The sequence below is a fragment of the Palaemon carinicauda genome, chromosome 35 (assembly GCF_036898095.1).
Source record: "Palaemon carinicauda isolate YSFRI2023 chromosome 35, ASM3689809v2, whole genome shotgun sequence".
NCBI lineage: Eukaryota > Metazoa > Arthropoda > Malacostraca > Decapoda > Palaemonidae > Palaemon > Palaemon carinicauda.
Window position 1 is genome coordinate 39001477 of NC_090759.1, and position 16040 is coordinate 39017516.

At 36.5% G+C, this 16040-nt stretch overlaps 1 protein-coding gene across 10 annotated transcripts in view; it reads left to right on the plus strand.

Moving 5' to 3' along the window:
- LOC137627696 (regulator of G-protein signaling 9) overlaps nucleotides 1-16040 on the plus strand; it is a 415360-nt gene that overhangs the window by 49276 nt on the left and 350044 nt on the right. For 8 of the 10 annotated variants that reach the window (XM_068358923.1, XM_068358915.1, XM_068358924.1 and 5 more), the window contains exons 2-3: nucleotides 1575-1617; nucleotides 8418-8448. The exons of 1 other annotated variant lie outside the window; for it this stretch is intronic. The gene's annotated coding sequence lies outside the window, so the exon portion shown is untranslated. The remainder of the gene's footprint in view (nucleotides 1-1574; nucleotides 1618-8417; nucleotides 8449-16040) is intronic. One more of the 10 variants, XM_068358916.1, reaches the window with a different exon arrangement.

Genomic DNA, 16040 nt, shown 5'->3' on the forward strand with positions numbered 1-16040 from the left:
ACCCAGTAAATTCCGTATCCTATCCCAGCAAGCCATCGGTGGATAAGGATATTAGATTCCTTGCTCCTCCTGCATTTTTATAAGAAAGAAATAGGGCAAGATCACTTATTTTTTTTTTACTTTATTGATACTGCATATGAGGGAGCTTTCTATATTATTATTATTATTATTATTATTATTATTACTTGCTAAGCTACAACCCTAGTTGGAAAAGCAGAATGCTATAAGCCCAGGGGCTCCAACAGGGAAAATAGCGCAGTGAGGAAAGGAAACAAGGAAAAATAAAATATCTTAAGAAGAATAACAACATTTATATAAATATCTCCTATGTAAACTATACAAACTTTAACAAAACAAGAGGAAGAGAGATAGGATAGAATAGTGAGCCCAAATGTACCCTCAGGCAAGAGAACTCTAACTCAGGATAGTGGAAGACCATGGTACAGAGGCTATGGCACTACCCAACACTAGAGAACAATGGTTTGATTTTGGAGTGTCCTTCTCCTAGAAGAGCTGCTGACCATAGCTAAAGAGTCTCTTCTACCCTTACGAAGAGGAAAGTAGCCACTGAACAATTACAGTGCCGTTGTTAACCTCTTGAGAGAAAAAGAATTGTTTATAATCTGAGTGTTGTGGTATATGACAGAGGAGAACATGTAAAGAATAGGCCAGACTATTCGGTGTGTGTGTAGGTAAAGGGAAAATGAACCGTAACTAGAAAGAAGGATCCAATGTAGTACTTTCTGGCCAGTCAAAAGACCCCATAGCTCTCTAGCGGTAGTGTCTCAACGGGTGGCTGGTGCCCTGGCCAACCTACTACCTACCATATTGTTATTGTTGTTATTACTAGCTAAGCTACAATTCTAGTTGGGAAAGAAGGATGCTATAAGCACTAAGGCTCCAACGGGGAAAAATAGGACAGTGAAGAAAGGAAATGAGGAAGTTAATGAACTAGAAGAGAAGTAAAGAACAGTTGAAATAAAATATTTTAGGAATACTAACAACATTAAAGTGAATCTTTCATATATAAACTATAAAAAAAACCAACCACAGAGTAAGAGAAATAAGATAAAATAGGATGCTCGAGTGTACCCTCAAGCAAGAGAACTCTACCCCAAGACAGGGGAAGGCCATGGTACAGAGGTTATGGTACTACCCAAGACTAAAGAACAGCAGTTTGATTTTGGAGTGTTCTTCTAGAAGAACTGCTCCTCATATCTAAGAGTCTTTTCTACCCTTACCAAGAGGAAAGAAGCCACTTGGGTGAAGGAGAATTGTTTGGTAATCTCAGTGTTGTCAGGTGTTTGAAGACAGAGGAGAATGTTGAATGAATAGGCCAGACTATTCGGTGTATGTTTAGGCAAAGGGAAAATGAGCCGTAACCATAGAGAGGGATCTAACTTAATACCGTCTGGCCAATCAAGGGACCCAATAACTCTAGCGGTAGTATATCAACGGGCGGCTGGTGGCCTGGCCAACTTACTATCATATTCTAGTATTTAGCTTAGACTTCTTTATCGATGTCATGAACTTGGTAGATGCAGTTATTTATATATATATGTCTTTGCTTTCAGGTGCTGCTTAACTGTGTGCTGCCACCACTTTCCCAGCCATAAGGTAAGTGTCTGGATTCAATTATCAAAACATTTTTGGTAATACAAAATTGAGAGGCAGCCTATTTGATGTGTCCTTCAGGTCCTTTGAAATATTAATGCAGTTTATTTGGTCTTTGTGAAACCATGCAATCAATCGCTTTTTAGGCAAAAGCTCTATAAGAGCCGATCTGCTTTCCAGTCTCTATCATCTTTGCAAGGTGGGAGAGGGTTAGGTAGAACAAAATTGCTATGGAATGACTGTGTGAAGAGAGATTTAAAGGAGTTGGAATTGAACTAAGGTGGTATGGACATGTAGAAAGATGACAGGAAGACCATCCGGTAAGGAAGATGATGGATATGGGATATCAGGTTGGAGTTAGGTTAGGTAGACCAAAATTGCGATGGATTAACTGTGTGAAGAGAGATTTAAAGGAGTTTGGTTTGATCTAAGATGGTATGGACTTGTAGAGAGAAGAAAGGAAGATTTGATCTAAGATGGTATGGACTTGTAGAGAGAAGAAAGGAAGACCATCCAAGGAGGAAGATGATGGATATAGGACTACCGGGTGGGAGAAGGTTAGGTAGACCAAAATTGTTATGTATTGTGTGAAGAGAGATTTGAAGGAGTTGGAATTGGGCTAAGATGGTATGGGCATGTAGAGAGAAGAGAGGAAGACCATCCGATAAGGAAGATGATGGATGTGGGACTACCGGGTGGGAGAAGGTTAGGTAGAGTAAATTTGTGATGGATTGTGTGAAGAGAGATATGAAGGAGTTGGAATTGATCTAAGATGGTATGGACATGTTGTGAGAAGAGAGGAAAAGTATTGGATAAGGAAGATGATGGATATGGGACTTCCAGGTGAGAGAAGGTTAGGTAGAGTAAATTTGTGATGGATTGTGTGAAGAGAGATATGAAGGAGTTGGAATTGATCTAAGATGGTATGGACATGTTGTGAGAAGAGAGGAAAAGTATTGGATAAGGAAGATGATGGATATGGGACTTCCAGGTGAGAGAAGGTTAGGTAGAGTAAATTTGTGATGGATTGTGTGAAGAGAGATATGAAGGAGTTGGAATTGATCTAAGATGGTATGGACATGTTGTGAGAAGAGAGGAAAAGTATTGGATAAGGAAGATGATGGATATGGGACTTCCTGGTGAGAGAAGGTTAGGTCGACCAAAATTGTGATGGATTGTGTGAAGAGAGATATGAAGGAGTTGGAATTGATCTAAGATGGTATGGACATGTAGAGAGAAGAGAAGAAAACTATTGGATAAGTAAGATGATGGATATGGGACTTCCAGGTGAGAGAAGGTTAGGTCGACCAAAATTGTGATGGATTGTGTGAAGAGAGTTTTGAAGGAGTTTGGATTGAGCTAGGAAAGTGCACTGGACCGATGGAAATGGAAGAATGTGTCGAAGAACGATTACAGCTACCTCAAATAACGACAAGCTTGAAGAGAAAGAAGAAGGAAAGAATGAGTTGTTTGTTTGCATTCCATTTGGAAAATTGATAGCTGCATCCTCCTCACCCGGACTGCTCCATTCTCTTCCACTTAACCTTTTCTTGATTTTTTTTTTTTACCCTTTTGTGATTTCGAATTCTATTCAAGTCTTCTTTCATTGTATTTTTTTTTTCAGTCTTCTATCTCTCATCCATCGTCTTGCTTTGTGTTTATTGACATATCCTCCCCTATCGTTGACCCTATTCCCGTTCACATCCCGACTCCAGTCCTCAGAATTTAGCCATCTTTCCCCTCCCACCTATTCCTCTTAATCACCTCCGCCAACGAAGTTGTGAGGTTATGTTTTCGCCCCTGTTTGTCCGTTTGTCAGATTGTTAGTTTTAGGTCAAAGGTCAAGGTCAAGGTTGAGCAAAAGGTTGACCGAATTAACCCTAACCTTAGCCTCTGTACCATGGCCTTCCACTGTCTTGGGTTGGAGCTCTCTTGCTTGAAGGTACACTCGGGCACACTATTCTACCTTATTTCTCTTCCTCTTGTTTTGTTAAAGTTTTTATAGTTTATATAGGAAATATCTATTTTAATGTTACTGTTCTTGAAATATTTTATTTTTCCTTGTTTCTTTTCCTCACTGGGCTATTTTCCCTGTTGGAGCCCCTGGACTTATAGCATTTTGCTTTTCCAACTAGGGTTGTAGCCTAGCAAGTAATAATAATAATAATAATAATAATGATAATAATAATGATGATAATATTAAAAAAATGATAATAATAATAACAATAATAATAATAATAACAATTATAATAGTAATAATAATAATAATAACAACAATAATAACAATAAAACCATGCAAATTTGCCATGTCCATGCATGAATAGGCCTTTAGAAATGGCGCCCAAAGAAATAAAGAAACATACCATCAGCTTCGGTCTGTTTGTGGACTCTAGATTATAATCATTACAGAGAACGTCTTGAGATGAAAAGGTTAATACTGAACGCTCCTTATATCAATAAATACGAAAAAATCTGTTTTCTCTCGTTGTGTTATTCATTGGGGCAAGAGGTTTAGTACGAATAGTTAGTAACCAACACGATTCTACTCTCTTACAGTTGTGTCGTTATTATTATCATTACTGTCCTTGAAATATTTTATTTTGAGTGTTCATATCTTGTAGTTTATTTATTTCCTGGTTTCCTTTCCTCACTGGGCTATTTTTCCCCGTTGGAGCCCTTGGGCTTATAGCATCTTGCTTTTCCAATTAGGGTTGTAGCCTTGCTCGTAATAATGATAATAATAATAATAATAATAATAATAATAATAATAATAATAATAATAATAATAATAATAATAATATACGCTCTCCTTGATTGATAGAAATTTTAGTAGGTTTCTTTTATCAATATCGTCTACATTTTTAATATATTCCAACAGTGTTGTTTAGATTTTTTTTTTTTTTACACAATTTTAGTTGAAGGTAAGGAAAGTCGCCCATTTGTTTCTTTGTAAATATCAACCACCATGACATTTAATACCGAATTCTATCTTGGGAATATATATTCATTGGAATTCATTTATGGTAATAGCTTCTGGCTGGGCAGAGATTCGAACCCCTGCCTATTCAGCCGAAACCATGCCTGCGAGGACTCTACCAACTGAGCTATGAAGAGAGATAGCTATTGATATAAATGTCAGTGGATATATATTCCCAAGATAAAATTCAGTATTAAATGCCATTGTGATTGATATCTAAATTGATTAAAATCACGAGTGTTAGTGATATATAATTATTTTTACATCATAGCCACTACCTTTATAGAAATGGTTCGGTGTTAAAAAGAAAAATTTAAAAAAAATATGAAGTTTGCTATTTCATGTAGTATTCGCCCTTGACTTTATTTCAGAATGATATGAAAATGATGACGTCAGAAATCGTCTTGCTAAACTCTTAGGCTGGATCGATACTCGGCCCAAAAGAAATTGGTTCCTTCACTCAAAACTTTCCACTCGAAAGTTCCAGATTTTCTTTTCTGGAGAGAATTTGAAGCTCTACTTTCTTTTCCATCTTATTTCTTGGTATTTCTTCCGTTTGTTTTCGATTGTTATTATTATTATTATTATTATTATTATTACTTGCGAAGCTACAACCCTAGTTGGAAAAGCAGGATGCTATAAGCCCAGGGGCCCCAACCGTGAAAATAGCCCGGTGAGGAAAGGAAACGAGGAAAAATAGAATATTTTATTATCAAGAGTGTTATTAATGATATAGATATTAATGACAATTTTTTATTATTATTATTATTATTATTATTATTATTATTATTATTATTATTATTGATAGCTAAGCTACCACCCTAGTTGGAAAAGCAAGATGCTATAAGCCCAAGGGCTCCAATAGGGAAAAATAGCCCAGTGAGTAAATAAACCCTATGACTCGCAGGGATGCCCTTTTAGCTTGGAAAAGTTTCCTACTAGCTGATTGGTTGGACAAAATAATTCTAACCAGTCACCTAGTAGGAAATTTTTCAGATCTAAAAGGGCACCCATGTGAATCAGGTGTATTTGCACTGACTCGTAGGAGTGCCCTTTTAGCTCGGAAAAGTTTCCTACTACCTGATTGGTAAAACAAAATAACTAACCATTTAGCGAGTTGGAGACTTTTCCGAGCTAAAAGGACACCCCTTTTGAAGGACTTTGCTTTGGCTTTGGGGTAGACCGTAGTCCCGATCGGCTGCCCTGCCTGACATCACTTTAGACTAACCATTTAGCGTGTAGGAGACTTTTCCGAGCTAAAAGGACACCCCTTTTGAAGGACTTTGCTTTGGCTTTGGGGTAGACCGTAGCCTCGATCGGCTGCCCTGCCTGACATCGCTTTAGACTAACCATTTAGCGTGTAGGAGACTTTTCCGAGCTAAAAGGACACCCCTTTTGAAGGACTTTGCTTTGGCTTTGGGGTAGACCGTAGCCTCGATCGGCTGCCCTGCCTGACATTGCTTTAGACCCCGGTAGCGTATGTTCATGTGGTGTACCAGTCACTCACCAGCATCCTTTCTCCCAGCAGGGAGGAGTCTTGAACCCACATAACCAACAGTAATTGAACAATGAGTCTCTACCTTTTATAGTTGAGGGAACTAAGTATAACATTCTCTTTCTAATACATGCTGTATAATTATCATGGTCTGATAGTGTTAGAATTTTGTGATTTAATGAATTGTTGTGCCGCAACATAAGAAAAATCGTTGTTTGTTAAATAATGTAATATTTTAATGTCTTAGTTTAATGTATTATTAAATAATGTATTCCACCAGTTTTCTTATGTATCCATTTCAGGGACAATACATTTTCTCTCAACACCCCCCCCCCCCACACACAGGGTTATTTTGACTGGCACAGTAAAATGCTTGACCACAATTAAGTATTTTAGCCTCAGAAGACCTACAGTATATCTACATACATTAGTACACTTATCTCATCACTTGTATTTAGTAGGATTATTTTGACTGGCACAGTAATATGCTTGACTATAGTGAAGCATTTTACCCTCAGAAGACCTACAGTATATCTACATACATTTGTACACTTATCTCATCACTTGTATTTAGTAGGATTATTTTGACTGGCACAGTAAAATGCTTGACCACAGTGAAGCATTTTACCCTCAGAAGACCTACAGTATATCTACATACATTTGTACACTTATCTCATCACTTGTATTTAGTAGGATTATTTTGACTGGCACAGTAATATGCTTGACTATAGTGAAGCATTTTACCCTCAGAAGACCTACAGTATATCTACATACATTTGTACACTTATCTCATCACTGGTATTTAGTAGGATTATTTTGACTGGCACAGTAAAATGCTTGACTATAGTGAAGCATTTTACCCTCAGAAGACCTACAGTATATCTACATACATTTGTACACTTATCTCATCACTGGTATTTAGTAGGATTATTTTGACTGGCACAGTAAAATGCTTGACTATAGTGAAGCATTTTACCCTCAGAAGACCTACAGTATATCTACATACATTTGTACACTTATCTCATCACTGGTATTTAGTAGGATTATTTTGACTGGCACAGTAAAATGCTTGACTATAGTGAAGCATTTTACCCTCAGAAGACCTACAGTATATCTACATACATTTGTACACTTATCTCATCACTGGTATTTAGTAGGATTATTTTGACTGGCACAGTAATATGCTTGACTATAGTGAAGCATTTTACCCTCAGAAGACCTACAGCATATCTACATACATTTGTACACTTATCTCATCACTTGTATTTAGTAGGATTATTTTGACTGGCACAGTAAAATGCTTGACTATAGTGAAGCATTTTACCCTCAGAAGACCTACAGTATATCTACATACATTTGTACACTTATCTCATCACTGGTATTTAGTAGGATTATTTTGACTGGCACAGTAAAATGCTTGACTATAGTGAAGCATTTTACCCTCAGAAGACCTACAGTATATCTACATACATTTGTACACTTATCTCATCACTGGTATTTAGTAGGATTATTTTGACTGGCACAGTAAAATGCTTGACTATAGTGAAGCATTTTACCCTCAGAAGACCTACAGTATATCTACATACATTTGTACACTTATCTCATCACTGGTATTTAGTAGGATTATTTTGACTGGCACAGTAAAATGCTTGACTATAGTGAAGCATTTTACCCTCAGAAGACCTACAGCATATCTACTTACATTAGTACACTTATTTCATCACTGGTATTTAGTAGGATTATTTTGACTGGCACAGTAATATGCTTGACTATAGTGAAGCATTTTACCCTCAGAAGACCTACAGTATATCTACTTACATTAGTACACTTATTTCATCACTGGTATTTAGTAGGATTATTTTGACTGGCACAGTAAAATGCTTGACCACAGTGAAGCATTTTACCCTCAGAAGACCTACAGTATATCTACATACATTTGTACACTTATCTCATCACTGGTATTTAGTAGGATTATTTTGACTGGCACAGTAAAATGCTTGACTATAGTGAAGCATTTTACCCTCAGAAGACCTACAGCATATCTACTTACATTAGTACACTTATTTCATCACTGGTATTTAGTAGGATTATTTTGACTGGCACAGTAATATGCTTGACTATAGTGAAGCATTTTACCCTCAGAAGACCTACAGTATATCTACTTACATTAGTACACTTATTTCATCACTGGTATTTAGTAGGATTATTTTGACTGGCACAGTAAAATGCTTGACCACAGTGAAGCATTTTACCCTCAGAAGACCTACAATATATCTACATACATTAGTACCCTTATCTGTATGTTTACGATACCTGTGTTTTCTTCCGCAGGTTTGTGGTTGGCACTTACAAGGCGATGAAGGTAGGAACATATCTCAGAGATGTCAAGGGTAGTAGTAGTAGTAGTAGTAGTAGTAGGTTGGCCATAGCACCAGCCACCCTTGGAGATACTACCGCTAGAAATTTATGGGGTCCTTTGACTAGCCAGACAGTACTACATTGGATCCTTCTCTCTGGTTACGGTTCATTTTCCCTTTGCTTACACATACACCAAATAGTCTAACCTATTCTTTATAAATTCTCCTCATACATCTGGCAACACTGAGATTACCAGACAATTCTTCTTCACCCAAGGGGTTAACTACTACACTGTAATTGTTCAGTGGCTACTTTCCTCTTGGTTAGGGTAGAAGAGACTCTTTAGCTATGGTAAGCAGCTCTTCCAGGAGAAGGACACTCCAAAATCAAACCATTGTTCTCTAGTCTTGGGTAGTGCCATAGCCTCTGTACCTTGGTCTTCCACTGTCTTGGGTTAGATTTATCTTGCTTGAGGGTATTTTTGGGCACTCTATTCTATCTTATTTCTCTTCCTCTTGTTTTGTTAAAGTTTTTAGTTTATATTTATATTTTAATGTTGTTACAGTTCATGAAATTATCTTTCTTTCTTTCCTTTCCTCAGTGGGTTATTTTCCCTATTGGAGCCACTAGGCTTATAGCATCCTGCTTTTCCAACTATGGTTGTACCTTAGCAAGTAATAATAATAATGATAATAATAATAATAATAATAATAATAAAGGAGTTGTTGGTGAGGGAGACAGTGGCGGCAAAGAAAATGAAGAAGTTGAAGGGAATAACTTGAAAAGGGAATTTCCTGTCAGAATTACTACCCTTATCCTCAATATCTTTCCTTTCCCTCTTCTAGCTCAGCATAAGAGGGAATAATAATAATAATAATAATAATAATAATAATAATAATAATAATAATAATAGTTATTATTACACACACATATACCAAGGAACTTCCCCCAATTTTGGGGGATAGCCGACATCAAACAATTGAAACAAAAAAGTGGATGTCTCCTCTCTATGTTCCTCCCAGCTATTATTAATAATTAGTAATTATAATAGTAATAATAATAATAATGATTAGCATTGATAATAATAATTATTGTTTATAATCATAATATGTTGTTTTTCCTGATGTGTCTTCAATCTTCAAATCGATTCATCTCAGACATTTCTAGGCCAAATGACCTGACATTGGCCACAAAGGTCGAGTGGGCAAATACATACATGCCTTTTATTTTATATTTTTTTTATACATACCTTAAAATAATTTGGTATTTTATTTATTTTTTTTTTGCCATTTTCTTACAAAAATTTATATTTTGGTCTCCTTTATCCTGATATTATAACTGATTAAATTGAAACTTGGTACTGAGGTGCCTTAGATAAACGACAATAGGAAGTGATCAACATTTTCGGCAGCCGTTTGTTCAAAATTGTTAATTTTGCCTTTTTGTTCATTTTTAGACCAAAAATGTACATTTTCGGCCACCGTGCCCTCATATATACACCAAATGATCTGAAATTTCGTTTAAGGGTACCTTGCATATATGTACACAGGATGTAAGTCACGTTTTTCGTATACATCACTTCAAAATGATTAATTTTAGTGGTTTTTGGCAATTTTTTGACAAAAATTTGCATTTTTTTTTTGTTCCTATGCCCTCGTATTTAAACCATATCACCTAAAATTTAGTATGGAATTATTATTATTATTATTATTATTATTATTATTATTATTATTATTTGCTAAGCTACAACCCTAGTGGGAAAATCAGGATGCTATAAGCCAGTGGCTTCAACAAGGAAAATAACCCAGCGAGGAAAGGAAACAAGAAAAAATGAAATATTTTAAGAAAAGTAACAATATTAAGATAAATATCGCTTATAAACTATAAAAACTTTAACACAACAAGGGGAAGAAAATAAGATAGAGTAGTGTGCCCAAGTGTACCCTCAAGCTAGAGAACTCTAACCTAAGACAGTGGAAGTCCATAGTACAGAGGCTATGGCACTACCATAAGACTAGAGAACAATGGTTTGATTTTGGAGTGTCCTTCTCCTAGAAGAGCTGCTTACCATAGCTAAAGAGTCTCTTTTACCCTTACCAATAGGAAAGTAGCCACTGACCAATTACAGTGCATTCGTTAACCCCTTGAGTGAGGAAGAATTGTTTGGTAATCTCAGTGTTGTCAGGTGTATGAGGCCAGAGGAGAATCTGTAAAGAATAGGCCAGACTATTGGGTGTACATGTAGGCTAAGAGAAAGTGAGCTGTAACTAGAGAGAAGGATCCAATGAAGTACTGTCTGGCCAGTCAAAGGACCCCATTACTCTCTAGCGGTAGTATCTCAAATGTTGAAATTTTGCCTTTCTAGTTTTTATATCTGTTCTCAACGCAACATAAGTATGTATTCAGATTATTATTACTATTATTATTATTATTTTTTTTTTTTGAAAACTGGCTTGAATTATTCTTTTCTCATATAGGCTATACAGTATTTACTATGTATGCCTACTGTGAAATTATTAGTAAACAAATATTCAGTAATATTTACAGTGAAAAGAAAAATAACAGAAAGCTTTATATATTCAATATGTATACAATATACGTGAATCTTGAGAGAGAGAGAGAGAGAGAGAGAGAGAGAGAGAGAGAGAGAGAGAGAGAGAGAGAGAGTATAAAGCTTATCACAAAATGTAAACTCGGAGAGAGAGAGAGAGAGAGAGAGAGAGAGAGAGAGAGAGAGAGAGTATGAAGCTTATCACAAAATGTAAACTCGGAGAGAGAGAGAGAGAGAGAGAGAGAGAGAGAGAGAGAGAGAGAGAGAGAGAGAGAGAGAGAGAGAGAGTCAAAACATAAATATGCAATCCCCTTATCTCACTCACAAAACCAGACACAGACTCAATTTCCTATCTCAAATTAGTCTCGCCCGCAAATTGTGATAGAGATAGTGAAACCAAATATGCTATTTTAAACCAGAGAAATGTACCGAGAGAGAGAGAGAGAGAGAGAGAGAGAGAGAGAGAGAGAGAGAGAGAGAGAGAGAGAGAGATGACGAATTTCAATCATGTGACAACGGTATCATAAAAAGCTAAGCGCAACACATATATTCTAGAAGTTTTATTCCAGCTTTGACGAGACTGTGGAATGATCTTCCTAATCGGGTAGTTGAATCGGTGTCAAAGGTTCAAACTTGCAGTAAATGTTTTTATGTTGAACAAACTGACATGTCTTTTTATAGTTTATATAGGAAATATTTGTTTTGATGTTTTTACTGTTTTTAAAATATTTTATTAACTGTAACTTAATTGTTAATATTAATGTTTGCATTTTCCCAATCTAAATTCGTCTAAAAACTTCTAGGCCCGCTGTGAATAATTAAGGAGAGGTGGCGGTCTTCCTGTCTAACTCCTTTCTCAATGGGAATTTTCTTATCTTTATCTACAAGTTTTCCAACATGAGCTTCATCTATTCCTTGTCTTTTGAAGTACTTTCATTACTGCTGAAGTTTTGACAGAATGAAAAGCTTTTTCATAGTCTATAAATGCCATACATAAAGGTTTATCATACTCTGTTGAATTTTCCATTAGCTGGCTAATTACATGGATATGGTCAGTCGTTGAATACCTGCTTCTACAACCTTCCTGCTCTCTTGGTAGAATAAAGTCTTAACTGTTTTACTAATAAATAGAGGAAATAAGTTGATTCTTTTGAGAAAAGATCTGATGATGAAAATATTCTTTAAATTGACGGACTGTCAATTACACCACGTTTTAACTTCCACAACGAACAGCTCTTGTTTGTGTGTGACGTCATCAGACCACTGACGACGGGAAAAACTGATAATTTATCTTTATTTCTAATTATACAATGATATTTAGTACAAAAGAAAAAAAAATGCAACCATTAAAAGTGAAGATTGGGATTTTCATTAAGAAATTTGATAAGCTACAGGTAATAAAGCTTAGTTACAGAAATAAGTATAAGCTAAAGAAGCTTTGCAACTGTCTATTATGCAATAGAGTACCCGCAAACTTATTTTGCAGAGTGAGTGGTTAGGAACCAGGATAATGACTTCGTTCTCGTTCCTTTTATTCTCAAACGGAATCTACAGATATTTTAGAACTAATTCCACCATAATTATATTTTGAATGAGTTATGAGATTCAGAGGGAGGGAAAGATTAGTTGAAAGAATTGTATTTTCACAAAGCTGAGCTCAGGCTTAGCGCTCTACATACGTTTGGTGGGCTGTGTCTGAAGGGTGCCACGGGAGGGTAAAAGTTCAGGGGAAGTCCCTTGTTAAGGAGATCGTGCCTTGGTTTAGGATGTCCACGATTATAGGGACAGAGGGCCCGAGCGTGAAGCTTTTTCGCATTTGGGTTTGCTTGTTTAATGGATTATTATTATTATTATTATTATTATTATTATTATTATTATTATTATTATTATTATTATTATTATCATCATCAATTGCTAAGCTACAGCTCTAGTTGGAAAAGCAGGATGCTATAAGCCCAGTGGCTCGAACTGGGAAAATAGCCCTGGGATGAAGAGAGAGAAGGAAAAATTAGATATTTAAAAACAGTAACATTAGAATAAATAATATTATCTCCTATATAAACTAAAGACTTTAACAAAACAAGAGGAAGAGAAATAAGATAGAATAGTGTGCCCGAGTGTACCCTGAAGCGAGAGAACTCTAACCCAAGGCAGTGGAAGACCATGGTACAGAGGCTATGGCACTACCCAAGACCAGAGGACAATGGTTTGATTTTGGAGTGTCCTTCTCCTAGAAGAGCTGCTTACCATAGCTAAAGAGTCTCTTCTACCCTTACCAAGAGGAAAGTGGCCACTGGACAATTACAGTGCATTAGTTAACCCCTTGGGTGAAAAGGAATTGTTTGGCAATATCAGTGTTGTCACGTGTCTGAGGACAGAGGAGAATAAGTAGAGAATACGCCAGACTACTCGGTGTGTGTGTAGGCAAAGGGAAAATGAACCGTAACCTGAGAGAGGAATCCAGGGTAGTACTGTCTGGCCAGTCAAAAGACACCATAAATCTCTACCGGTAGTATCCCTTTGTATATGTGTTGGCATACAGCTCACACTATTGTCATGACAGTTGAAACCAATGAAGACTGGAATGTGTGTGATTTTTCGTCAAGATGATGAACGTTATATCCACATTTTTTTGCAAGAAAAGGCTTAGAATATATTTTGTGATATTGTATTGTTGTTACACTATTTTGTTTTTTTAATTAGGATTCGCTGTTTGGGTTTGTTTTTAGTGTCAAACATTTTTTTTGGCAGTATAGAATATTCAAAAAATTATCTATATGTAACTGAGAAATTATGTGAAGTTTCCATTTCATATGGGAAAATGTTCCATAACTTTTTTCAAGTTTTACTCTTTTTTTTTCTAATAGCATAATTGTTAGGAGGAGGATGACCATGAAAATTTAATTATTAATGTCAGTATGATAATTTCAACAATTTTCTGTAAAAGTGAAAAAGGAAGTAGATATTTTTTTTAAAAGGTAAATTAAGGCTGGCTGAGGACTATGAAGCGTGAAGTAGGAGATGGTGAAGAGAGAAGTATTGATTTAAAAGATTTAAAAGCACATGAAATCTAACCGAGGCCCTTTGCGTCAACAAGCGTGGGAGGAGATGATGGTGATGAAATTAAGGATATCTGGTGTGAATTTTCCTGCTTTTAATTAAGTGTTTAGATACAAGATTTTATTTCAGTTTTGTTGTTTAAGATGTGTGCTTGGTTTACAAAATATCTTTCAGAGGAGCTTGGTTGAAATTGTAAACGCTGCTTTTCTCTCTCTCTCTCTCTCTCTCTCTCTCTCTGGCAGCGTTCACTCCACCATCCTCTTCTCCTAATCATCCCCTCTCTCTCTCTCTCTCTCTCTCTCTCTCTCTCTCTTTTGCAGCGTTCATTCCACCATCCTCTTCTCCTAATCATCCCCCCCTCTCTCTCTCTCTCTCTCTCTCTCTCTCTCTCTCAAACACCTTTAAATAACAGGGAAGAGAGAGAGAAGTCTTAATTAGCATAACTTTTATGATTGTGGTAACCTAGTGGATAAATTTTCTGATTCGTGTGTCGGGAGTTCGATCCCCTGGCGTCCCTCTGAGTTAAGAATGACGGGGTTTGTACGAGCCTGAGTCATTAGCATCCATTGTCTGGTCGTCTTTGGTACTAGCTTAGGTGGAGAAGGGCTTTGTCGTAAATCATAGTTCTTTTCCCTTGGCCCGGCTGCTCATGAGTTACCTTTAAATATTTTATTATTTTTCCTGTAATAAGTCCTGAGAGAGAGAGAGAGAGAGAGAGAGAGAGAGAGTGTCAAAACCCTGTATTTGCATTTCAAAATTAAGTCTTGGATGGCATAATCTGAAAGTCGATGTCACCAATACTACACGATATTTTAGAAGTTTTATTCCAGCTGTGATTAGACTGTGGAATGATCTTCCTAATCAGGCAGTTGGATCAGTTGAACCTCTGAGGTTCAAACTTCCAGCGAATGTTGTTATGTTGAACAGGCTGACGTAAGTCTTCATAGTTTATATATGACAGATCTATTTAACGTTATTAATCTTATTATATTTTGTATTCATTATTCGTTATTTCTCGTATAGTTTATTTATTTCCTTTCTTCGTTGGGCTATTTCTCCATGTTGAAGCCCTTGGGTTTATAGCATCCTGCTTCGCTAACTGGGGTTGTAGCTTTGCTAATAATAATAATAATAATAATAATAATAATAATAATAATAGTATGGGTTGTTTTTCATTTCAAATATTATTGAAATTTGGTTTATTCAATAGATATTTAAATTTATAAGTGATCTCACTCACCCCTAATGCTATGTCTGCCGTCTTTAGGAATACTGTAATGTTTATTTTTGAAGGATATAAATTAATTTGAACTCTGAGAAGAAATAGTTGCTTTATTATTAATGTTTGTTTTATTCAATAGATTTGTAGGAAATTTACAAAGGACCCCACTTACTCCAAATGTAATGTCTCCCATCCTTATAGGAATAATATTTATTTTTTTTTAAGGACATAGAATAAGAAATAGCTACTTTTGATATCCCACGTCTCTCCTCGCAGTGGAGTCTGTGAAATCGCGAAGCGCCTTGGCATAAGGTATAATATTTTCACGAGATGTGGCGCCTCATGATAGAGGGAGATTCGCTACCAATGATGTGGAACACGACGGAATCTCCTGTAGCGGAAATAAACCAGGACCTGTGACTTCCTCTCTCTCTCTCTCTCTCTCTCTCTCTCTGGCAGCGTTCATTCAATCATCCTCTCTCTCTCTCTCTCTCTCTCTCTGGCAGCGTTCATTCAATCATCCTCTCTCTCTCTCTCTCTCTGGCAGCGTTCATTCAATCATCCTCTCTCTCTCTCTCTCTCTCTCTCTCTGGCAGCGTTCATTCAGTCATCCTCTCTCTCTCTCTCTCTCTCTCTGGCAGCGTTCATTCAATCATCCTCTCTCTCTCTCTCTCTCTGGCAGCGTTCATTCAATCATCCTCTCTCTCTCTCTCTCTCTGGCAGCGTTCATTCAATCATCCTCTCTCTCTCTCTCTCTCTCTCT